Source organism: Piliocolobus tephrosceles, chromosome 3, assembly GCF_002776525.5.
Source record: "Piliocolobus tephrosceles isolate RC106 chromosome 3, ASM277652v3, whole genome shotgun sequence".
NCBI lineage: Eukaryota > Metazoa > Chordata > Mammalia > Primates > Cercopithecidae > Piliocolobus > Piliocolobus tephrosceles.
This window is the reverse complement of record NC_045436.1, coordinates 16576202-16600955: the sequence shown is the minus strand read 5'-3', so window position 1 is coordinate 16600955 and position 24754 is coordinate 16576202.

Here is a 24754-nt window from a genome sequence, read left to right as displayed (position 1 = left end):
GGGGGCAGGACTCAGTCAGCAGGCTGTGACACGCAGAGGCAGCTGTATGTTAGTAAGTGGTATACAGTAGGTGCTCAATAAGTGTTTGTATTAATGTTCCTGTTATCATTATTACTGCTTTTTGATACATATTATATATTCCATGACAGCTGATATTTTCCCATTGAAGAAGCTGAAGTGTCAAGGGAATAACGGAAAAGTAAAGGAGGGAGGCTTCCTCATTACATTCTCTCCAGCAGCAAGAGAAGAGAGTCTCTGGAGGTGCTAAGAAACAGATGCTACTGTGGCAGCCAAGAAACCCACAATGCCAGCGACAGCAGAGGGATATCTGCAGGAGAGATGGTAAGGCCAAACTTCTGAATTGTCTCATGTTGTTCAAAACATCTGCCCCTAGGAAAGGCTTGGGAGGCTCACAAACTCCTGTTATACTTAAAAGAGGAAATAGACCAGAAAGGTGAAATTGAGTTTATGTAAAACAATGTATGAATTACACAGAGAAATGAAAACACTTCAGCAATTCATTGGCGATCTTAGCGCACGTCTCAGAAAGCAGAGAAAACTGGTTACCTCCAACAATTGCAAAAAGTCATGGTCTGCATAAACTTTGTCCTGTATAATCGGCCACAACATAACAGCACTTGCAGAAATTGATGCTGTTCAAGTGTCCCCTATATTTGGGAAGCCAGGATTTTCTCCTCTCTGTCCCCCATAAATATAATCCTTTATAATAAAAATTTGTATTTTGACAACCTGACATAGCTATGCTTAAAATCAAAAATTAGTAATGGCAAGTTAATAGAATTCTGTGGATCTACGAGTCACTAAGTTCGGTATCAAATAAGAGCACAAAAGCAGAGAATGCAGAATGCAGTTTCTGCCAGGGGAGTAGGAATGAGTTCAGGGCAAACAAGGGACTAACACTACGACAGGTAAGATAGAATCCCTTGGCTTAACATTTCAGTCTTGGATTATCTTGCCTGTTTTGATTCAAGAAACTTGAATAGATACTGATAGGTTGTGGAATCCTTTTTCTCTGTCAGTTAGTTTTAGATTTTAAAAAAAGTTTTATTGAAATATAACTCACACATCATATAATTTTCCCATCTAAAGTGTACAATTAAGTGGATATTAGTATATTCACAGATACATGTAACAATAACCACAGTCAACTTTATCTTATTTATTTATTTATGTTTTATTTTTTAGACAGAGTCTTGTTCTGTGGCCCAGGCTGGAGTGCAGTGGCATGCTCTTGGCTCACTGCAACCTCCACCTCCCGGATTCATGCAATTCTCCTGCCTCAGCTTCTTGAGTAGCTGGGAGTACAGGTGTGCACCACCATGCCTGGCTAATTTTTTTGTGTTTTACTTAGAGACGGTGTTTCACCAAGTTGGCAAGACTGGTCTTGAACTCCTGACCTCAAGTGATCTGCCTGCCTCGGCCTCCCAAAGTGCTGGGATTATAGGCGTGAGCCACCATGCCAGGCCCACAGTCAACTTTAGAACATTTGTATCACCTTAGATACAGATACAAAGAAACCCTGTACTCTTTAGATGTTGCCCATCTGTCCCCCATCTTCCCCCTCCACCTCCCGTCTGAAGCAACCACTAACCTGTTTTCTGTCTCTATGGGTTTATCTATTCAGGCCATTTCATATAAATGAAATGATATAATGTGAGATCTTTTGTGTCTATCTCCTTTTACTTAGCATGATGTTTTCAAGGTTAATCTATGTTGTAACCTGTTATCACTGCTTCATTCCTTTTTATGGCGGAATAACATTCTACCGTGTAAATATACCACATGTTGTTTTACTACTCATCAGTTGATGAAAATTGAGTTGTTTCTATCTATTCTGAGTTAATGCTGCTATAAACATGCATGCATGCATTTTTATATGTATATATGTTTTCATTTCTCTTGGATAGATGGGGTGGAATTGATGGGTCATGTAGTAACTCCATGCTTAACTACTTCAGGAACTCCCAGACTGTTTTCCAAAGTAGCTGCACCATTCTCCATTCCCATGACTCCACTTTTCTTACTTCCCTTAGGACTGTTATAAAGTTAGTCAACCTAATATCCAAGCGAAAGCACAAAATACTGGGGTGGTCTATACATAGTCACAACCATAAATAATTCTCAGAATAATTCTGTTTTCACTTTCCTATCCATACCCAAAAGTATACTGACCTTCGACAGCAAGTCACAGCAAATCTTGAGAAGATTCATGTAAGAACTCTGTAGTCCTTTGCAGTAGCTCTGTGAAATGCAATCACCTTATGTGTTTTATCCTCAAGAAGGAAGTGAGATAGGAAGGAAAGGCATGACTGTCTCCATGAAGCATATGGAAAAACAAAAACACAGGCAAATTAACTTCACTTGCCTTAAGACACATCTAAGTGGTGATGTCAGAGAGAGTATCACGTATTTCAATCTCTTCCCTCAAGGAAGTTATAATTGAGTAGGAATAATAAGGTCTTACTAAGATCATACATGATAACAGTACAAGCTGCATGTGCTATGAGTCAAATGAATGACAAGCCAAAATGTAACAAGAGCCTGGTAAAATGTGAGAGCAGCGGCATAAGTGTGTACTGGGGAGGTTGAAAGAAGATACAAGGAAGATCTCCTGAAGGAGAAGAAAAGGTGGCACCAGAGCTGAGCTTTAGAGGATGCATAGGAGTTTGAGAGTTTGACTCAGAATAAGTTGAGAGAAGACACTCCTGGCCTACAGAGCAACAAAACCAATGACTTGGAAAATGCAGGCAGAGCCAAGGAACAATGGGTAGTCCAATCTGAGTGAAAAATACTCCCTTAAATTTAGCTGAGTAGTAACAGGTGAGTTTGGTTATAGATGCCAGATTAAAGAATCTGGTCGTGGCCGGGCACGGTGGCTCATGCCTGTAATTCTAGCACTTTGGGAGGTGGAAGCAGGCAGATCACCTGAGGTCAGGAGTTCAAGACCAGCCTGGCCAACATGGTGAAACCCCATCTCTACTAAAAATACAAAGACTAGCTATGTGTGGTGGCTCATGACTGTAATCCCAGCTACTTGGGAGGCTGAAGCAGGAGAATCAATTGAACCCAGGAGGCAGAGGTTGCAGTGAGCCGAGATCACAACACTGTACTCCAACCTGGTGACAGAGTGAGAGTCTGTCTCATTAAAAAAAAAAAAAAAAAAAAAAAAAAAAAAAGAATCTGGTCTTTATTCAGTAGGCAGTAAAGAAAAATTGGCAGAAATTTTAGCGAAGGATTTTCATAATCAATGTGGGGTTTTAATGATAGTATTTTGGCAATGCTGTATATAAAAAAAAGGGTTAAAAGGATAGGTCATGAAAGTGGAAACAGTAGATGTAAGCCTATCAAAGTAGGTTGGATGTGGTGGCTCACACCTGTCATCCCAGCACTTTGGGAGGCCGAGATGGGTGAATCACTTGAGGTCAGGAGTTTGAGACCAGCCTGGCCAACATGGCAAAACCCTATCTCTACTAAAAAAACACAAAAATTAGCTGGGCATGGTAGTACATGCCTGTAATCCCCACTACTCAGGAGGTTGAGGCAGGATAATCACTTGAGCCCGGAAGGAAGAGGTTGCAGTGAGCCGAGATTGTGCCACTGAAATTCCTATGCATCCTCTAAAGTGCAGCTCTCATGCCACCTTTCCTTTCCCTGCCATGAACAGAGATCCCTTTGAGACAGAGGGGACTCTGTCTCAAAAATAAAATAATACAATAAAATAGAATTTAAAAGACTAGCAAAGTAGCCCATGTGTAAAATAACAAATGTCTAAATCAGAGATTCTAAGCCAGGAGATTATTTTGCCCCCAGAAGACATTTCCAATATCTGGAGACATTTTAGGCTGTCATACTAGGGAGAGTGCTTCTGGCATCCATGAAGTAGAGACATCCTACAAAACACAGGAGAATGCCTTACCAAAAAGAGTCACCTGACCCACAATGTAAATAGTGCCCAGGTTGAGAAAACCTGATCTAAATCAAGGTGATGGCAAGTGAAAATAAAAGCAAATGACAGATACGAGAATTACTTTCAAGGAAAAAGTAACAGGATTTGATGATTGATTGGGTCTGGGGGCAAAACTTGGGGAGTAGACAGTTTATAACTTGCGTGGTTGACAAAATTATGACAGTGAAAACAATTTTTTTTTGAGATAGGGCCTTGCTCTGTCACCTAGACTGGAGTGCAGTAGCACCAACCCAGCTCACTACAGCCTCAAATTTCCAGGCTCAAGCAATCTTCCCACCTCAGCAGATCGACAGGCATGCACCACCATGCCCAGCTATTTATTTATTTATTTATTTATTTATTTATTTATTTATTTATTTATTTTAAGAGATTATCTATTTATTTATTTATTTATTTTTCACTTTGTTGCCTAGGCTGACCTCAAACTCCTGGGCTCAAGTGATCCTCCTACCTTGGCCTCCCAAATTGCTGGGATTACAGGCATGAGCCAGCGTGCCTGGCCAAAAACCAAATTTTTTTTTAAATAAATTGGTAGTAGGAAGAAGGAAGAGTGTGGTGAATATGTATTTTTTAATCCTCTCAGTATGCCAGTTTTTGGAAACAACCTTCTTCCCAATGTAATGTGATTTGGGTGAGGAAGATAACACCCCCAACCCCACCCGAAATGGTACTTTCCTTGCCTAGGTCTGGCCAAAGGGAATCCACTATAAACTTGACCTTAGGGAATGGTTCTCTAGGTGGGCCTGCGATCCAGGCATCCCAATCAGAGTTCTTGCAGGAATTCTACGCATATCACACATGAAGCTAGCCTGTCTGAGAGCAAAATTAAACAAAGGCAGGCAGAGCACAGTGAGTGAACAAGAGAGAGAGAATGAATTTAAACGATATCGTTTAAGCTCCTGGATTCCGCTATGCCTGAAATACAAGATTTAAATTTAGATTTCCCAGTTAGATTAAGCCAATATGTTTCCTACTTTACTTATGCTAGTTTGAGTTGGATTTCTATCACTTTTAAATGAAAAAGTGTCAGCTAATAACAGAAGGATGAGATTAGTTTTAGATATGCTAGTAGATGGAAAATATATTGAATAGGTGTAAGTTGGGGAGTGGCTACAATTTAGGAGATTAGATTAAATTAGAAAATATATTTTGGAAATCATTTCTTTATACGTTACATTTGGATGCGAGAATAGTTGCAATCCTTTGAAACAGGCCAAGGATAGACAGAAATACTTTGTATTTTATAATTTGTAATAAAATACAAGGGATTATAAATTATTATTTAAGAAGTCTAAATTATTTATTTGTGATCATTCAGAAATAGTAATCCCAGGAAAGATGTTGGAAACAAGTTACTTACAAGCTATTAAACTATTTGTGGTTTCCACCACCTGTAGAATAGCTTTCAATTTGTTCAATTCTGCTCTATCAATGTGTTAATCATTTGCCCATTTACTCTTAGATTTCTTTTTTCTGCTTCCCCTGTTCTGCTCTGTATCACAGAGGGTTGATTTCTGCAAAACACATTACCCGTGCTTTTTTGCTAACTGGCTTCTGTTTAGTTTGGTTAGTGAGCATCACAGGCAGGAGTCTGGAATGTAGGCGGGGAGAAGCCAGTGTATGCTCGCCTGAATTTGCTTTGGCCAGTACTTCTGATATTGCTTGTGTCTCCTCCATGGTCCCAGCTTCCTTGGGGAAGGCTTGCCCTTTGTGGGCCCAGCACCCACTGAGCAGCCCCAGCTCCTAAACTGTGGTGAAATTACCTCCTCTGGAAAGGTGATGGTAACTTCCTACTTTTGCAAAGACCTGCCTTCACCATTTGCTGTTTGCCTTTTTAGCACTTCCCACCTCTTTGTTAAGTTCCCCATGTTAAATTCTCTCAATGAAACCACTTGGTCTGGGTTCTTTTTTCCTGACTGGACTCTGACTGATTCATTTCCCTGGTAGTCTCCAATTCAAACCACCAGAAATGGAATGATGAACAGGAGAACCAAAGGAGCACAATGACCATTTTTGCCCCTTCAATTAAATTATACAAGATGTATAAAACTACCATGTTGCTAGTGGTAGACATAGACATAGAAAATATAGTTCATAAGGAGCATATCATGTAAAGCCACATATAAACAAAATAAAAACATAAAATAGTATAGCTGTAAGTTTTAGAGTTCAGAGGAAGGAGAGGTTGGTGTTAATAGCAGGTAATGGAGGAGATAAGACCAGAACCGAACTCTAAAGGATGGAAAACCAAGTGGTGAAAAAGAACAGCCAGCAAGATGTTGGGGACAAGGGTGGGGCACAAGCAAGGAAGCAGGATCGGGCCCAGTGTGTTCATGGATGGAAGACTGGACTGAAGTGAAGGCATGGTGAGGAGGCTGTGTACATTGTTTCAAATAATCAAGGAAAAGTCACACCACAGTGGTTCTTCAATAGCAGGAAGAAAACCATGAGGTCTCTATTCAGAAAAGCTGAATGGAGATACTATGTCCTTAGACGATGAGGATTGTAGCCCCTTCTTCATCTGGTTATGCAACACAGAACAAGGAGTCTGAAAGCCAGATTTTATTCCCATTAACCACTTTGTAAACTTAAAATCCTTAGGGTCTTGGTTGCCTAATTGCAGAGGAGTTCATAATAAGTAAGAGTCACCTAAAAAAAGTTCTTCATTGCTGTTTTTCAAGTTGCTAAGTACTTTAAAGATACTTACTACACACCTAATCTTATACTCTAAGATTAGGAGGTTACTTTTATTTTTGCCAATGCCCAATGTACTCCTTCATAATAAAGATGACTCTAGGTTGCATAAGAGTAACCAGAAAGAAGGGTATTTTTCCTAGTACCTAGTTCTAGAACATGCTGAATTGAGTGTAACACTGACCTCAAAGAACTAGAGTAGATAAAATGAAGTAATACTTTTCACGTAGTATATTAAGTGCTATTAAAAAGTGAAAGCATACGTAACCCCTAGAAAGGGCACATCATTTGAAATTTGATGAATTTTTTGAGAATGAAAATGAAAAGCAACATTAATGCAAAGGTTAAAAACAACATGAGAATTTCTAAGTGGGTTAGCTTGACAAGTGGCTGATGAAACAAAATTCTACATCCCACTTTATACTAAAGTGAATTTGTTTTGTCAGGTGTATTATAATTCACATTAGAAAAGCTAGTAATCATTTCACTGTTACTTCCACCTTTATTGTGGGAAGAACTTGGAGAAGCAATAGCTTAGCTCTTATCCAATGCCAGGAATGAATTGCAGTCGGAACAAACAAAAGGCTTAATTATAACCTTTAAGTGAAAGCAAGAATAGCACACATGTAACTGACATCTTATCCAAGACAGATTTTTTAAAAAGAATAAGAAAGAGAATAAAAGAAGTGATGCTAACTGGAACTTTAGCATCTGGAAGAAGAAATCAAACTTAACTTCCACCATTGTATAAATTAATATTGGTAAAAATTAGGTTCACATTTTGAGTCTTTGAAAGGATTTTCCACTGACTTTGAGTCTGTTTTGTTAACTTCCCCCAAAACTGTCAGAATTTCAGTACTGATAATAAAAAGAATTACAGTAGATATGGTCTACATAATGCTATGAAATGAAGACATATGTGACTTGAGCATAGTTTGCAAAACATGTAACTTCATGTATGGCTTAAGCTGGGGATAAGAGGCCTTTAAATAGAAAGTATGTAAAAATAAACCTCTGAAGAGAAGGTGAATCAAAACTTACCGGGGTCGCATAACCATGGCATTCAATAAAATGAGCAGTCTGGGAAATGAAGAAAAATTAATCCAAAGGGCGTTTTCAGTTCTGAATAACGACATGGCAAAGCAAGAGCTTAACTGTTGCTCTTCCACAAGATGATGATGATGCTGAGCAGTCTCCTGAGTTTAACAAGATTTTCAGTGAACCCTTAATTGTTAAGTCATTAGAACAACTACTGATGTGTCATCCCTACTATAATTGCTTTAGGCTCTTTCCAGCACCTGTTTTGCATTTAGTGTTAGCATTAAGAGACTTAACACATATGTAAAACAAGACTTTTACTCTATCAGCTGCATGTATACATTTGTCACAAAGCTTTTTTAAAAACACACACACAGCCGGGCGCGGTGGTTCACATCTGTAATCCCAGCATTTTGGGAGGCAGAGGCGGGTGGATCACCAGAAGTCAGGAGTTGGAGACCGGCCTGGTTAACATGACGAAACCCTGTCTCTACTAAAAATACAAAAATTAGTCAGGCGTGGTGGTGCATGTCTGTAATTCCAGCTACTCGGGAGACTGAGGCAGGAGAATCACTTGAACCCAGGAGGTAGAGGTTGCATTGAGCCGAGATTGGGCCATTGCACTCCAGCCTGGGTGACAGAGTAAGACTCTGCCTCAAACAAAACAAACACACACACACACACACACAAAACCACAATGGAATAACCTGCATCTTTTAGTGCCGTGCAAATGAGATTGCCTCTGAGCTCTGAAGGTCAAAAATTATAAAAGAAAACACAACAACAAAATTCATGTAATCAATCCAAGAGCAATTTTACAAAAACCTTGAAAAAAGAGAAAAGCAATAATTTTCACATAGTCAATATTCTGAGGAAAGAGGATTTATTTACCTTGGTAGCTACTACATCCTCCACACCTCCTAAAATGTCTGCACCCCAACATCATTTACATGGCCACAGCTGCTTTCGGCTCAACCTCCTGACCCATGAAAAAGCTGAGAAGTCACGGAAAATGGAGTCACTGGAAACAGAAGTGGGCCACGACCCTGCCCAGTCTGCTCTTCTCATCGCACCCTTCTGTAACCAGCGAGCAGGCAATTTGTAAAAAGAAAGCCCTTGAAAATCAACTATTTACATTCCAGTTCTTTCTCTAAAAATGGCATTGGTCCTTATCTGAATAGATTGAGACTGAATTTATGCAGATAATTTACATGAATATTTCAATCTCCACTCATGGAAGTAGAGATTTATGGGATCTAACCTCAGAGTCTCATTTGTCAAAACAAAAACAGCCATTATTGGGAGCCTCAGAGTAATTTATTCCCATCACAGTATTAAAAATCTATGTATCAGGATGTAGCTGTGAGATCAAGGTACCTTCAGGTCCCTCTCTTGTCAGTCTCTGGAAGGATAAGAAAATATTCCCACTCTGATCACTGAGTCAGTGTGGAACCACAGTCCCCCAGGTGGGTTCTGTGGGATGGCACTTCTGGGAGAATAACTTAAGCTATACTTTAGCAGGAGTGGCCTGTGGGACCTGCAGCGTTCAGTCAATGGCACGCTGGTCAGCACCTTCATGTTGATGCCCCAGGACGGGGACATAACTCATCCTCCACAGGGGAAAGGTTTTGAAATACTTCTGATATCAAAACTACCCAGTAGCAGGCTGGCCTCCTCAGCCCCAGAGCTGGTTATCTTGTTTTAGAGTTTATGTTTCCATTCTTTCTTTAACATGAAAGCACAGTGGATAGATGGAAGTTTTGAAAACCTGTACCAGAAAGATTTATCAACTAGTCCATTTTATCATCACTTGAGAAGAGTTCAGAAAGCATGCCTTCCAACATGAACAATCTAGAAAAGAAGGGCATTAAAATAAACTGCTCTCTAGAGGTATTACACTAAAGAAAAACATAAAGACCTATAGTGGCTATTCAGGACCTACTATTTTTGGTTTTGGTGACAAAAATTAATTTGGAATAATATCAGTAGCCAAAATAGTGGCTATGCAGGGACTGCAAAATGAAACCACAACACAGATACAATCTGAAAGTAAATGAGTTGTGACTCTTAAAAAAATTAAAAATTCTCATACCAAAAGAATGCAATGCTAAGAGAGTTCTCAGATTTTTTTTCTATTCCTACTGTAGTAGATAAAAGGTCATGTATATTTTACAGAAAGAGAAATCCAATTCACAGGACACCCAGAGAGTAAGAGAGTTGTCAAAGATTACACAGCAAGGTCATTCTTGATTTTCTAACTCTAAACACACTGCTCTGACCACATTACTGCACTGTCGTTTCAGAGGTCGTTTTACATGAGAACACGTTTTCTTTCATTACCAAAGAAAAAGAAGTAAAAGATTTCACTAGATATATTGGAGCAGGTTTAGGTATTAGAGGAAAAACAAAATCACTTGTTTGTTGCGGTTGACTTAATGCCTTATAGTCTCATTTTCTTAATGCTACAAGCCAATAAAGTGTTTTACTTTGCGCTTTCTTGGAAGCCAGTTGAAAGTCGGCAGATGGTTTCACAATGGCCTATCAAGGCGCTTTCTCTGATCTCCAACTTTGTGATGGATGTGGTATAGTTTTAAAACCAAAAATTTTATGGCAAACTGTGAGGTTAGAAGAAAGAAACAGGTGTTGAGTGATACAGAGATACATAGGATCAAGTTACTTGAAACACCATTTTCTTTCTTTCTTTCTTTTTTTTTTTTTTCCTTGAAAGCCAAGGAAGGAGTTTACTCCCTACAGTGAGGATATTTTGAAGATGAAAATGCAAAGTTGGAGATTTCAGACTAAAGTTGTCTCTCCATCATAGAAAAAGTATGAGTTTTATGGCTTTTGGAGAAGATTAAGGGAGAGATGGGTCTTGAGAAAGGCCTGTTAAGGATATTAATTATTAGGATGGAATAGTGCAAGTGTGGCAAATTTCTTTACTCTCTGTGAATGGCATGGAAGGAGATATACAATTGTATTTGTGGAATTAAGGGCATTCTAAAGATTTATGACTTTTTACATTCATTTTAAGGCACTCTAAAGATTTAGAACTGAAAATGATGGTAAAATATGAGTCAGGCAATGTGCTTTTTGCAGCTACTGCAGGGTTTGATTTGCAAATGCATTTGATTTGGAGAAATGGCACTTTGTAATTTATCCACTGGCATAATAGATGATCCAACATTCATTTAGTCCCTTTCCCCATACTGCTAACAAAATGCATTATGATTTAGTAAAATCACCTGGTATTTGGGAAGGGAAAGGGCCTGGGGACATCAGAGGTGAGAAGGGGTTATATTACAGAATGATGTCTTCTAGGAACTAATCTTGCCCTAGGGCAATACAAAATGAGCAACTGGTGAAGGCAATTACAGAATAGCTCATATTTGTTTTTTTCAGCTGAGTCCAGTAATACTTGATGGTTAGCATTATCAGCACATACACACAACTATATTGCATTTCCCTTGGTTTTGCTTTCATCTTATTTAATATTCCTTCAAAACTTTTCACTTAAAACACAGCATAGAGATGTAGGAAGAAAATCATATGGGTACATAAATAATTGATATGCACCTGAAGGCATAAAAATCATACTAGACAAAAATAAGTAGTAAGAAAGGTGAACAAGAAGTTAAATTTAAATGTTGTTAGAGGGGAAAAAAAACACCCCAGTGTAAATCTAACTGAAGGAGTCTGAAATTTAATAAAAAGTGTCATGGCTCTCTCAATGAGAATGTATGTAACCTTAATCTTTGGCCCACATCAGGGCAATTAAACTAATTCATCGGGGATTGTCTTGAGTTTGAATAAGTTTAGTGTCTAGAAGATTGTTAATGTTAAGATACAGAACTATCAGTTCAATATAAAGAGATTTCCAACTCTATTTACAGAGTGTTCTTCTTTACCTTCTAAGATAATTTTCTGAACTATGCCCATGCTTCTTAGAAGCATGTCAATCCACTTGCAAACTTCAGTGGCAGTAGCATTATGTCTACAGACTTTAGAATTAGAGGTTCCAGCACTGAATAAAATATAGTGACTACTTTTTACAGATAATATGTGTATTTAAAACATAAAACATATTTTCAGGGAAAACAATTTTAATAGCTTTAGGTTTGATGACGCTTTACAAAGCATTTAACCATGTCATATATACTACAGAGGGATATTTAATAGATTAACATTCATTAGTTTATTTTCTCAAAGTATTGAAGCAAGTACACCAACAGAAAAACAATGCACAGTAACCTAAAATCTCAAAGAAATGTAAGTGCACAGGTATAAAAGACAGCAAAGCTACCTTTTTTGTGTATTAGTGTTATACTTCCTTAGGTATATATTTCCTTTAATTCTATATACTGATAAACTAATGATACTAATAATGGTTAACACTTATTTAATACTATGTCAGGCACTATGCGGAGTATTTTAGAAGATCTATCCCATTTAATCCTCCCAACAACCCTATCAGTTACCACCAATGTGTAGATGAGAGAATGTAGTACAGATGAGGGAATCTGATAAGAAACTTGTGCAGTGTCATAAAGCTGGTAAGTGACGGAGTTGGATTCCAGCAGTCTGAATCCTGAATATGAACTCAAAATCACTATGCTATTTTCCAGGCTCATTAAAGGAAAAATTTTCACTAGTTCTATTGCTAGTGAAATTAGATATGTATTGAGTTTGTCTTAGATCCTTACCAATGGATCTACTGAACTGAAAGGACTTCGGTTTTTAAATGGGTTCACCCATCAAGCAGTTGTCTCAAAATATGCATATTAAAGATATTGAAATTATAATTTTCTCTCAATCATGTTATCTTTTTCATCAACAAGAATCTATTGATCACAAAATATGTACCCGGCTTTAAAAAAAATAGTAGGAAGGATGGGACAGGAAATAAATCATATATTTTATCTAGGTAGATATCTTTCAGCAAATTTTATTGATATTTATGTGCTCACTTGCATTTGACAAATAATTAATGCCACTAATGACAGAATTATCTGCAATCCAGATCCACTAGATTTTCTCTCTGACTTCAATCATTCTTCTTTATAATGAAAGATACTTGCAGCCAAGGAAAAGGGAGGTCATTTGCAAGTGATTGAAAGGCCACAATTTTCTTCTCTGTAATGGTTAAGATTTTCTCTTTCTCTCTCTCAAGAGATAGTGACTCACTCTGCTGCCCAGGCTGGAGTACAGTGGTATAATCCTAGCTCACCGTAGCCTGACACTCCTGGGCTCAAGTGATCCTCCCACCTCTGCCTTCCAAGTAGCTGAGACAACAGGCATGGACCACTATGCCTGGCTAATTTTTTTTTTTTGTAGAGATGGGATCTCACTATATTGTCCAGGCTGGTCTTGATCCTGGACTCAAGCAATCCTCCTGCCTTGACCTCCCAAAGTGCTGGGATTACAGGCGTGAGGCACCATGCCTGGCCTAGGTTTGTCTCATAATTATCCTTGGTTTGGGGAAGAAAGAATCAAGGAAACAGTCACTGCAAGTCCAAAATTATTTCAGACTCCTCACAGGACTGGAGGTTGAATGGGGCACCAACTGCTTGGCTGGAAGGAAGTAAAGAGGAGAAAGAGGGAGATGGGGCAAAGGCAGAAAAGACAACGGTGGAGGCAGCAGCAGTGACATTACCTGGCTCTATGATTTCTCTTTACTGATCAGTAGCCAATCCTTTATTTAACTTTCCTGTGCTCTGTCCAGGACAAAAGTGTTCTTCCTACAAAACCCTTGATTTGTAAGAGGAGAGGTATTCTAAAACAAAAATTGAAAGTATGTCTACGAAAGAGATTGTGGGAAGATGAAAAGGGCATTTCCTCCCCCAAAAGTAGGAAACACAGGACAAAATCTGAAAATAAATATAATAATTTTCTTACACACACAAGAGAATCACATTAAAATTGCCTTAAACCATTGCCTACAGTAGGGTAATCTAATGATTCTAAGATTTCTTGTTAATTGAGGTCCATTCACTTTGAGAAGGATTGAGAAAAGTAATAGAGCCTCTTTGTTTTACTGCAACCCTGCTGATGATACAGGTTTAGGACTGTATTTTGATTTTTGAGAATGAATGCATTTCTGACCAGGTCTTGGAAGGTCCAAAATAATAGGGCAGTCTTCAAAGAAAGGCACTTGTAAACTCTTTGGAGAACTATTGAACCTTTTATCTTGGAAGTCAGTTCTTTATCCACATGCAATTAGTCTAAAATACAAATCCTTCCCGAGAAAGTTCATGTAAAAGAAACAGTATTTCTAACAGATTTGTCTCATGCTTTTTACTTACTATAACATCATACTGGAAGTTGGAAGTAAGGTCAGGGGTCATCCAAATAGGAGTTTCTTCTAAAACTCCCTAAGAAGTAGTCATGTGGTAGAGAATTCTACCTTCATAAGATAGTCGTTTCTTCCTTATTCTGAAATAGAGTCTGTCCCCCTTCATTATTCCACTCATAGGTACGAGATCAACTTCTTGGAGCATCAGAAATTTCTAATCTCGCTGCCACCTAGCAGTCCTTTTACATTTGAAGACAGGTGTACATATAGAAGCCCTTTCTGTCTTGCTATTTTGCAGAGAAAATAACATGGGACTTGGGGTCAGTCCTAGATTCAAAACCCAGCTTACCATAAAGCACTTACACAAACCTAGATACAATATTAAATGTCTCTAAGTCTCTGTTTCCTTAATGACAAAACAGAGAAAATAACACCATCCCATTTTATTGATAAATGGATTAATGAGTTAATATATGCAAAGTGCCTTATGTTAGAGGTGCTGGATTAACTGTGACCTGTATAATGACTAATTCTGTGGCTTCTGTTTTCCTCCTCCCATCCCAGTTGGTTTTCTCCTGACACAATAGACGACAGCTTCTCAAACTGGGTGTAACAAGTGTGCCAACATATTATTTTCTGTGAGTGTCATGGCATTGGGGTGTGCATGAGAGAAAGCATCATAATCATTTTATGTTCTTTCCTGAGTATTACGATTTTTTAGAATAAAAAAGTCTCTCTCCTTTATCATATAAATATTCTCTCATTGTCAACATTTAAATAGCAACTAAGAGAAATTTGTTAGTTCTTGACAGCGTCTTAGTCCCCCAGCCCTAAGAGGAGCAAAGCCTATTTTACCCATTTGTATCTTACAAATATTACCATTTTCTGGGGTCACCAGGATGGAAAAAAAGTTAGGGAAACACTGCACTAAAATGTATTAATGTCAGTCTTTCCTGTTTATATTTAACTAAGTGTTATACTCCAAAAAACTAAGAGTAGAATGAATTATGTTCTTCATTTATCCTGGATCTGACACCTCTATTATTGCAGCCTAAAATGGCATTTGGGTTTTAGGAGAGCCACATCAGACCATTAACTCACATTGACCTTGTAGTCAATGTGAGCAGAAATGCAGATTCATTCATTTAAAAAAAGTTGTATTTTTGAGGTACTTATAAAAATGTGCACTATTCTAAGCAGTAAAGATGTAGTTTCTGACAATATCAACAAGATTCCTTCCTTCATAAAAATAAAAATGCAATTTTAAATAAAGTCAAAGGAATCTACGGTATCATTTGAATGTCCTTTTAAAAAGGAATAAAAGGACTCCCAAGTTGCTGCCTTGGCTAATTTCTGATTAGAAGAATAAATACCAGAGCCCAAATGGGATAGGAATAAATTGCTTTAAAAAAATAAACTAGGCTGGGCGCGGTGGCTCACCCCTATAATCCCAGCACTTTTGGAGGCTGAGGTGGGCGGATCACCTGAGGTCAGGAGTTGAAGACCAGCCTGGCCAACATGGTGAAACCCTGTCTCTACCAAAAATACAAAAAATTAGCTGGGTATGGTGGCGGGTGCCTGTAATCCCAGCTACTCGGGAAGCTGAGGCAGGACAATTGCTTGAATCCGGGAGGTGGAGGTTGCAGTGAGCCAAGATCGTGCCACTGCACTCTAGCCTGGGCAACAAGAGTGAAACTCTGTCTCTAAATAAATAAATAAATAAATAAATAAATAAATAAATAAATAAACAAACAAATATTTCTTCTGTTCATTTAGCATAAATAAATGCAGACAGATGCACAATAGGCTGCCTGACATTCTTTCAGCTAGTGTGTATTGTAATATGCAACATCTGTCCTACTTGAGCAGGCACAATTTTGTAGCATTCAAATTAATGGACACAATTCGGGATATCTTCCTCATAGCAACTACGAGTGGTTCTTTTGATAAAGCAAAGCAGAATTGTGACAGAGAACATGTCTTTTCTTTCACTCTTGATTATGATGTCTAAAAATCAGATAGATGCTTGCATACTTTTGCACATGGCATTGTGACAGGACAGACTAGGTTGTGACACAGTGACAAACCCCAAGATCTCAGCAGCTCAAAACACAAATTTTAACTATTTCTTGCTGTGCTGTATTTCTTTTGCAAGTTGGAAGCAGGACTCTGCCTTTGGTCATTGTTCAGGGATCTTGGCTGACCAAGCAACTGCCATCTTAAATGTTATTCATCAAAAAGCCAGAGGGAAAAACAGATACAGTGAAGGGGACGCTGTCTCTTAAAGCTTTCACTGTCTCTAGCCAGAGAAATTAATTGTCACACCTAATTCCAAGTGCACAGCAAAGTATAATCCTACCATGTGTTGAGAAAGAGAGACAGTCTGGGATTTGTAAACCACCATATGATGACCACAGGAGCACTAATTGTATTCTTCCCTCCCAAAATACTATCAGAATTAGAATACTAACTGTATTCTTCCCTCCCAAAATAATACTACTTTAGGGTCTTCTGAATCTTACTTTGACAATTATTCTAACATGACCATTCGTGCAATTTTAATAGCGCATTAAATTTAGGAAGTTCTTATACTATCTGTCAGCTGCCATCGTAAATCTGGAGTGTATTATTCTCTAATTAGATATTTCACTTTTTTAATGTCAAAGAAGTAAATCATTTTATCCTTTTGTAATAGAGTAATATTGATGTAAAGTACCGACTTAGGTCTCTGAGAGGTATAAATAAATCTGGAATGATTTGGGGGCATTTATGATTTTTTAATAAATTAGGATTTAGGAATTTATCAATTGTGGGTGGTTTTGGTTGGCCTGAATGGTGACACTGGCAGAATATTTTCGTGAACAGTTCCGCTTTAATGTTGGATATGGTACTATTGGAGTCCTTCTAAAGTGAACCACTGTCTGGAACTCAGTTTGAAAGAAGTATCTAGCTAATAGTCTACTCGGGCATGTCTTTCTTTTATAAAAATTCTGCTGCAAATAAAATCGTATTTTTTAAATACTGTTCACCTCTAAAGAGTGTGGTTTTGAGCTTCCTTTCCTGAATTCCTACAGGCTGTGGCTAGTGCCTGTTTTGTTTGTTGATGCTCTATTGCTTGCACGTTGGATAGAAGTGAATATTTTTTTCTTATTCTTTGTTTAACACAGAAGGCTGCACTGTGCACTCTCCTCTGTTACTTGAATGCATCTCAGTCTTTCAGAACTCCCACATGAGGACAACAATGAAAGTAGTCAGTAATTGTTGATGAAAGCTTTGTAACTTCTGCATCATGTAACAATATTGAATTGTTAAGAACAAAAGTTGATTCCTTAACCTCCTTTGTATTCTGAGATGGTTTACAGGAAATTCAGGTATGGTCAAAGTTATGTTATTCTTCCAACTTAGCAAATGCAATATAAGACAGAACTTGACAAAAATTAACAAGATAATCTGACAAACTGAGTATGTATATGACCAGTAAATATTCTCTGTTACTGATAGATTTGGTGTTATGTCCCTGAGATATTCTAGAACTGAACTTGTTGAAGAAGATTTACCCATCTTTGCATTTATTACTACAGTAAAGTCTCCATAAATTATCTGTTGTTTATTATAAAATGTTTACTTTTTTGGAAGGCCTGAGTTATAAACACTTATTTGTTGGGAGCATAAACTGAATCTAATGATTTGTTCAGATTATTTATTTATTACCTAGCCCATCCATTTTGATACAACTTACAAAAATACTACAGTGCAAAAAAAGAGAACAATAATTGAGAAAATTCAGGATATAAGGAAAACATGAATGAGATAAATGAAAATATGACAGTCATTAACACTGAGAATCAAAAATTGATGTTGGAGCCACATCTCTGATGCTTTGCATTATTAAGTTTGCACCAAAACTTCAAAAATCATGAAGCTTATTAAATCACATTGCTCTCTTCCTTTAATTTCAACAAGAATTAAGAATTCTTGTTAATAATATATTTAAGAGCAAACATGTTTTTGTTCTTGATAAATAATGTAAAATAATTATTATATCTTTATTATTGTCTTTTAAATATTTTAAATATGAGTAACATGTTATCAAGGTAGTACCTGTGTATAAATACCTCTGGAGGCTACTGATAGCAGAGAGCACAGCTGTAGGGAAAGCCTGACCATTAACTTTTGTTCTAAATAGTGAGGGAAGGGGCATGAATAGATTTATATTTTGGTGACTGTGAGGAAGATGAATCCAAGAGGTAAGACCAGTTAGACAGTGATGATAATACTCCAGATTAGAAATGATAAGGACATTGGGCAAAGAACAAATACAAAAGGAGAGTGGGGGCAAGTTCAAGAAATATTTAGGGGGGAAATCAATGATTTAATAGATATAACAATTATCTTCGTTTTGCAAATTGTATCCAGGCCAACTTCCCAATGTATAGACTTCATACACATTTCTAAAATATTTTGTCATGAGATATATCACACATGCAAAGGGTTGAGAGTATATATATGCACAACTTAAGGAATAACAATAACACGAACAACCTTGCTTCTCTACCATTCAACTTAAGAAAGGGAATATTATGAGAAATGTAGAAGCCCCTCACCAATCAGAGCTGGCTTTCTTCTTCTAGGGCTAGCCACTATGCTGAAACTTGTATTAAGCATTCTTTTGCTGTTCCTTAGGGTTTTACAATTTGTATTATATATAAAAAAGGTATCTCTAAACAACATATCACTTAATTTTGTCTGCTTTCATGCCATTTGCCTGCTTTTGTATATCTATTGATATACAAAATTGATATACAAATACAACCGTGTTTTGATATACCAATTAATGATACACCAGCACAACTATATTTTGTGTATTACTGTGATACATTTCTTTTGTTTTGCCTTAGGTTTGTGAGCCATCTGTGTTGATATATGTGATTGTAGCGGAATAATTTTTGTTACTTTTTTTTTTTTTTTTTTGAGACGGAGTCTCGCTCTGTCGCCCAGAGTGGAGTGCAGTGGCCGGATCTCAGCTCACTGCAAGCTCCGCCTCCCGGGTTTACGCCATTCTCCTGCCTCAGCCTCCCGAGTAGCTGGGACTACAGGGGCCAGCCACCTCGCCCGGCTAGCTTTTTGTATTTTTTAGTAGAGACAGGGTTTCACCGTGTTAGCCAGGATGGTCTCGATCTCCTGACCTCGTGATCCGCCCGTCTCGGCCTTCCAAAGTGCTGGGATCACAGGCTTGAGCCACTGCGCCCGGCCAGAATTTTTGTTACTTAATACCTTCCAGTGTATGATTATACAACAGATTATATATCCATCCTCCTGTTGATGATTGCTTCTAACTTTCTGATATTAAGCATAACACCATATCTACCAGTTAAGACTGGTTGTAACAAAATAAAGAAGAATGCCGCCGGATGCTGTGGTGTGTGCCTGTAGTCCCAGCTACTTGGGAGGCTGAGGCAGGAAGATCTCTTGAGCCCAGGAGTTCTGGGCTGCAGTGTGCTATGCCAATCAGGTGTTTGCACTAAGTTCAGCATCAATATGGTGACCTCCAGGGAGTGGAGGACCACCAGGTTGCCTAAGGGGTAGTGAACCAGCCCAGGTCGGAAACAGGACACGTCAAAACTTCCATGCTGATCAACATTGGGATCACGCCTGTGACTAGCCACAGCACTCCAGCCTGGGGGATATGGTTTGGTCCAAAATGAGCTGTGTCCCCACCCAAATCTCATTTTAAATTGTGGTTCCCATAATCCCCATGTGTCACAGAGGGACCCCATGGGAGGTAACTGAATCACGGTGGAGGTTACCTTCATGCTGTTCTTGTGATAGTGAGTTCTCATCAGATCTGATGGTTTTGTAAGAAGCTTTCTCCTTATTTGCTCAGCACTTCTCCTTGCTGCTGCAATGTGAAGAAGGCTGTGTTTGCTTCCCCTTCTGCCATGATTGTAAGTTTCCTGAGGCCTCCCCAGCCATGCTGAACTCTGAGTCAATTAAACCTCTTTCCTTTAAAATTACCCAGTCTTGGGTATGTCTTTATTAGCAGCGTGAGAACAGACTACGTCACTGGACAACATAGTGAGACCTTATCTCTAAAAAAAAATTCTTGAGAACCTGAGGCAGGGAGATCACTTGAGGTCAAGGCTTCTAGATCAGCCAGGAAACATGGCAAAATCCTGTCCCTACTAAAAATACAAAAATTAGCCAAGTGTGTTGGCATGGGCTTGTAATTCTAGCTACTCAGGAGGCTGAGACATGAGAATCACTTGAACCTGGGAGGTGAAGGTTGTAGTGAGCTGAGATCATGCCACTGCACTCCAGCCTGGGTGACAGAGCAACACTCTGTCTTTAAAAAAAAAAAAAAAAAAAAAAGCCCTATTAGTATTCTTCAACATGTCTCCTATTCAATTTGTGCAAGATACAGTACACCTAAATGTAAAATTATTGTGTCATGGGTTATGCATATATATTACTTTACTAGGCAATACAAAATTTCTCTACAAAGGGAATGTACTAGCTTCCACCTCTATCAAGTAATGAAAATTCCCCTTACTTCACATCCTCAATAACGTTTAGTATCATAAGAGTTTACTAGGCCGGGCGCGGTGGCTTATGTCTGTAATCTCAGCACTTTGGGAGGCCAAGGCGGGCGGATTGCCTGAGGTCGGGAGTTCAAGACCAGCCTGGCCAACATGGTGAAACCCCGTCTCTACTAAAAATACAAAAATTAGTTGGGCATGGTGGCGGACGCCTTTAATCCCAATTACTCAGGAGGCCGAAGCAGGAGAATTGCTTGAACCCGGGAGGCAGAGGTGGCAGTGAGCCAAAGTCACGCCACTGCACTCCAGCCTAGGTGACAGAGCGAGACTCTGTCTCAAAAAAAAAAAAGAATTTTCCTTGTTTTTTGTTGACGTAATTGTTATATCATTGTCTTTTCTTTGCATCTCGCTGATGACTGCTGTGGCCCAGCGTTTTTCCTATGTTTATGGCCATTTGTATTACTTCTTTTCCAAAATGTCTATTTATATCTTTTGTCCATTTTTTTTTTACTGGGTTACATGTATTTCTAAGAATTCTTTCTATTCCAGATATTAAACCATTGCTAGTTACATGTGTTACAAATGTCTATTTCTAGTTTATCTTTTCACGTTCATTAAGCTGTATTTTGATGAGAACTTCATAATGTAATCAAACGTTCTAATATTTTTCTTTTCGTCTGTTTCACACAAGAAATAACCCAAATCAACTCCTTCAGTTTTACTTGATGATATTTCTATTTGTTCTTTCACATATAAATATGAAGGTATGTATAATATGGAAAATAGCCTTTACCTGTTAAGAGGGAAAAAAATGAAATACTATACATACCCTTCACAATAACCATGCTATTATACTGACCTCTCATTACATAATTTACCAGAAAAATTATGAAGAAGGTAGCATAAGTCTTTCCAACATTAATGCAAAGACATCACCACTGATTTTGATTTTGAGATGGGGTCTCAGGTAAAGTAATAACTGTATTAAAACTAATCTTTTTCAAATGTATTCCAAGATCTCAATTTTCTCCCTCAAATATAACCATAAAAATTGCCATCTTAGCCCACGCAATGCTTTCTATCAAATTCCTCACAACTAGGCTTTGGACAGAAGGAATATCTAAGCCCTGCTGTGGCTGTCTCCACCTGCTCTTGCACACCATTCCTCCTTCTTCCATGCCCACATTTATATCTCTAAGAACCTATCTCATGGATCAATACTGAACCTCTGTTAGCTCAACTCTCCCAGTCATTCTAGTTGAGGAAAAAAGAGTGGGAAAGTAAAATTACCACTTAATCTTGTGGCCAAGATTAAGACAACTTAAACTAGAAGCTGAATTCCAGCCTCTGTGAAGCATGAAAAACACCGAGAAACACAGGCTGCTAGGAATTACTGCCTTGACTCTACCTTGAGATTTTAGTCTTTTCAGTACCCTTATGCCTAGTAAAGTATCATTAATTTGGGGCTTCACTAATTCAAAAATTTTTAGAGTTCACACAGGTACTATGTTGAAGTTTAATTTTACACTAAGAATAATGACAGACCGCAAACAATACTAGTAGTATTAGGAGGATATTCACCAAAAAAAAAAAAAAAAAAAAAAACTTATCATCATAATACATATAGAGAGGATAGTCACAAAAAATGTATCTTCATAATATATAATGGGAATAGTCACAAAAAAAGATCTTCAAGTACTGCAAAAGAACTTGTTTGTTTACAATATTATGCTTAAAATATGTGTTACAGTCCCTCTCAGGAAATTCTACTAAGCAATCATTATGTTATTACACATTGCTAGAAAGAAATGATAGTTTTCAGACCAATTTGAAGTAGCTTTTCTCCCAAAGATTTCAAAAATGTTTTTTAATAAACACACATAAATTGCAACACTGTTTAGTGCATTTAATAAAATGGGAAATAGTACTGTGATTATACTTTAGTTTCAAGAGATAATTGTTAATATATATGTATATATTTTAGATAGGGTCTCACTCCGTTGCTCAGGCTGGGTTGAGGTGCTATGATTTTGACTCACTGCAGCCTAGCCTCCCAGGCTCAACTGATCCTCCCACCTCAGCCTCCCAAGTAGCTGGAACAACAGGCACACAAAACCATGCCTGGTTAATTTTTGTATTTTTTGTAGAGACAGGGTTTTGTCATATTGCCCAGGTTGGCCTCAAACTCGAGTTATAGCAATCCAACCGTCTTGGCCTCCCAAACTAATTATTAATTTTAAAATGTCCTGTTGGTAACCACTCTTAACATATTTTCCTGTAGGAAATTATTCTGAGAAAAATAATTAACATAGAAACAGAAACGTCAAAATTTGTCTAATTATCTAATTTACTCATTACTGAGCCATACTGGTTTTATTTATTTTATTTATATGCTATGTGTTTTAATTAACTATTGTATAATAAATTACCCCCAAACTTGGCAGCTTAAAACAACAAACATGTATTATCTTACATGGTTTCTGAGAGTTAGTTCTCTGGGGGTGGCTAAGCTGGGTGGTGCTGGCTTGGCTGTCATACCAGCTGTTGTCTCATCTGAAGGCTGAGGGATAATCCACTTCCAGGCTTGCTCCATGGTTGTTGGCAAGCCTCAGTTACTTGCCTGAGTCCTCAGGCTGGAGTCCTCAGTTCCTTACCAAATGAGACTCCGGAGGCTGTTTGAGTATCCTCTCATATGACAGTTTGCTTCCCCACAGCAAATGATCCAAGAGAGAAAGAGTGTGACTACCTATGATGGAAGCCATGGTCTTGATGACCTAACAACATACCATGTGACATATCATCACTTCTGCTCAGTTCTAGTGCTCACATAGACCAACCCTGGCACAAAGTGGGAAGGGACTACACAAGCATGTGTATACCAAGACGCAGGCTGTGAATACCAGGAGGCAGAGATCACTGCGATCCATTTTGGGGCTTTGCTAACACACTATGATTTTTTAAAAAGAAGAATACAAAAAAAGGGAAGAAAACACAATATGGGGGAAGGAAATGTTCACTCAGAAGGTCCAGAAACACATTCAAATATATATACAAAAGAATGGTCTCTATATATTTGAGTATGTTTCTGGACCTGATTTTTATGTTTTTATCTTTATTTTTATCTTTGGAAATGGAGTCTCGCTCTGTCGCCCAGGCTGGAGTGCAGTGGTGCGATCTTGGCTCACTGCAAGCTCCGCCTCTGGGTGCAAGCAATTATCCTGCCTCAGCCTCCCAAGCAGCTGGGATCACAGGCACATGCCACCGAGCCTGGCTAATTTTTTGTATTTTAGTAGAGACGGGGTTTCACCGTGTTGCCCAGGCTGGTCTTGAACTCCTGAGCTCAGGCAATCTACCCACCTCTGCCTCCCAAAATGTTAGGATTACAGGCGTAAGTCACCATGTCCAGGCTTTATTTTTATTTTTTAAGACAGGGTCTCACTCTATCACACAGGCTGTAGTGCAACGGTACAGTCACAAATTGCTATAGCCTTGACCTCCCATACTCAAGTAATCCTCCCACCTCAGCCTCCTGAGTAGCTGGGACTACAGACATGTGCCACCTCACCTGGTGAATTTTTTTTTTTTTTTTTGAGACAGAGTCCCCCTCTGTCACCTGGGCTGGAGTACAATGGCGCGATCTCGGCTCACTGCAACTTCCGCCTCCTGGGTTCAAGCAATTCTCTTTTCTCAGCCTCCCAAGTACCTGGGACTACAGGCGTGCACCATCAGGCCCAGCTAATTTTTGTATTTTTAGTAGAGACGGGGTTTTACCATGTTGGCCAGGCTGGTCTCGAACTCCTGACCGTGTGATTCATCCACCTTGGCCTTACAGGCGTGAGCCACTGCACCTAGCCGCCTGGTGAATTTTTTTTTTTTTTTTTTAATTATACTTTAAGTTCTAGGGTACATGTGCATAACGTGCAGGTTTGTTACATATGTATACATGTGCCATGTTGGTGTGCTGCACCCATCAACTCATCAGCACCCATCAATTCATCATTTATATCAGGTATAACTCCCCAATGCAATCCCTCCCCTCTCCCCCCTCCCCATGATAGGCCCCAGTGTGTGATGGTCCCCTTCCTGAGACCAAGTGAGCTCATTGTTCAGTTCCCACCTATGAGTGAGAACATGCGGTGTTTGGTTTTCTCTTCTTGTGATAGTTTGCTAAGAATGATGGTTTCCAGCTGCATCCATGTCCCTACAAAG